The sequence below is a fragment of the Cariama cristata genome, unplaced genomic scaffold, assembly GCF_000690535.1.
Source record: "Cariama cristata isolate BGI_N322 unplaced genomic scaffold, ASM69053v1 scaffold34647, whole genome shotgun sequence".
Lineage (NCBI taxonomy): Eukaryota > Metazoa > Chordata > Aves > Cariamiformes > Cariamidae > Cariama > Cariama cristata.
In genome coordinates, this window is record NW_009625629.1 from 363 (window position 1) to 2,867 (window position 2,505).

Below are 2,505 nucleotides of genomic sequence, written 5' to 3' on the forward strand. Positions count from 1 at the left end.
CGTGGGGGGGCAGTGGGCATCACAGCTTGGAGCCCTCCTGAAACGGAGGTGCGCATCCTGCACCCCGACCAGCACCGGGGCAGCTCGGACAGACAGGCGAGGAGGAGGAGGATGCTGTGGCTGAGTGAGATGCTAAGGTGCTGCTGCGATGCTCTGAACATCAGGTCTCCCATTGCCTTGGGTTTTTTCTGCCGTGGGGTGTCTGTGGGTCGTGCTGCCGTGGTTGTAGCTGTGCCAGGAGCAGGGCAGAGCAGGGCCCGGGCAGTGAGGGTGCGGTGAAGCGCTGGCGTTCTGGGGGTGCTTCCTGGAAAGTTTGGCTGTGTGGCTGCACACGAGGCCTTTGAGCCAGCGGCGACCGCAGAGAGGGGCTCGGGGGCTGTTCGGGTGCTGCCCTGCACCTTCTGCCTCTCCCTGGGAACGTCAGGAGGCAGGCGAGAGGGTATTTTTGCTGTAAACCTCCTTCTGTAGCTTCATTGCTCTTGTCATCTTATTAACTGAGCCAGAAAAGGGTTGTCCTTTTTGGTGGGATGTTGACTCTGAAAAAGTTGGGAATTCGGTTGCTTCAGAGGTAGGGGAAGAGTCCTGGAAGTCTCTGATGAAGAAATGGCATGAATTCATAAATGGGATCTGGTAATGAGATCCTGAGGTCCTGATTCGGTGCGATGCTGGGGAAATTCAAGTTGTCATTGAGCGGCAGGGTAGCCTCCGTGGATCACCCGTAAATGGTAGTTTCCTGTGCCAGGGTGACGTCCATCACCTTTCCATGAAGGATGGCCTCTGAAGCTGAAGTGTCTCCTCACTGCGAGGCCTTTGGGGACTCATCCGCACTTTTAAATGATGCTGATTTTCTGTGAGACCCCTCTTATTCTCACCCTCGGGTTTCCTCTTGTGTCCTTCCTACAGCAAACACAAGTTTGAGTCTCACATAGAAATATTTATGACTTAAGAGTTTACAAAGTGCTGTACGAATAGTAAACGTTAGTGCAAACTGAGCATCCTCTGGCCCTCCCCAACGGGTTTTTGCATACCCCAGTGCAATCCGAGGTCAGCTCGCACAGAAGAATCGAGCTGGTTTATGGGCTTTCAGCCGAGCCCGTATTAATAAAGGATGGCAGGGGGAACGTAGGGAGTCGCAGGATGTGTCCCGTGGGGCTGGGGGCTCATCCCTGTGCTGCCCACGACGCACTTCGGCTCTTTCTCATCTCTTTCGTAAGCAGAAATCTCTGGAGTTTTATTAACAGCAGGAGGAAGAGAGAATTTATGAGAGTTTATCTGGTTTGAACGTGTTGGTATGGTTGAAGGACCTGGGGAATCTGCTTTCCTTGTGCTTCCCCTCGCCCACAAAAATAACCCCACAAAAAAAGCAGTAAAATGTGAAGTGCCCACATAAACCTTGCATCAGGGCAAATCTGTTCTTTTAAAGCGATCTCTTCTACTGAAAGCAGTTACGATTTCTCTCTTAGCAAAGCCCTGATAACGTTAGTGATAAACCCTGAGATCCTGACAGCAGGTTGGCTTGTTTTCTGCCACCTCTACCTTTGCAGCTGCACCACAACTCTTGCACAACACTTGCCTCGCAGGGCCCCGCTCCACTGCAGCTATTCAGCTCAAAAATAGTATTTCCTCCTTTTCTGCATGAGATCTTTTATTTGTGCAGCCTCCGCTTCTGGCACCTGCGTGAGTCACCCCTCTTCTGCCGGACAAACCAGCTCAGGATCAGTTCGCATCCTTTTGGTCACTGCTATCTCCATCCCCACCCGTCCACGCTAAGCCGTGGTGAGGGGGCTCTGCCCGGGCGGAGGGATGTATCCTGCCCACCCACGGTTCTCGGTGCTGCTTTCGTTCCCCATATGGGGCTGGAAGCGATGGTGCAGAGACCCAGTCCGCTGGGACAGCCCCACTGCAGGGGTGCTGAGGGGCTCCCTCCCCGTGGCTCTGCAGCCAGCTCTGCTGTGCAAGGTGGGTGGGAGCCGCTGCTGAATTAAAGCGGTGGCAACGGGCACCCACTCTCGCTGACTCAAAGCGGCCGCTGCTCCTGCGAGGTGACCGAAAGTGATGCTCGGGCTCCCCCGCATCTTGCACCCACGGGAGACAACACAAGCAAACCCCATTTATGGGCACCGCGGCTGCCAGGTCCGGCCGCTCAGGGCCGTGATGCCCCATGCCCGACGTTGCGGCACGGCGTTTCTCCCTGCTTCTGCGGAGGAGGGGTTTGTGCGGCGGCCCCCTGGGAGATGGGTGTTACAGCCCAGCTGTGCTCCTCTGCGGCCGAGGGGACCTCGCTGGGGGACAGGGCCGGGGAGGGTCCATGCCCGTGGCAGACCTGGTGACAAGACCTGGTGACACAGCTTGGCCCCGCGGCGATGGGTCATTGTTTTCCCTGCTGACTCGGCATCCTGGCTGCGCAGATTTTCTGCTGGAGTTGCAGATTGTTTTCCATTTCCTGGGAGTGTGCTCGGGCTCTCTCTAGCACAGTCTGCTTCGGGATTATTTTTTGTGGCGGGG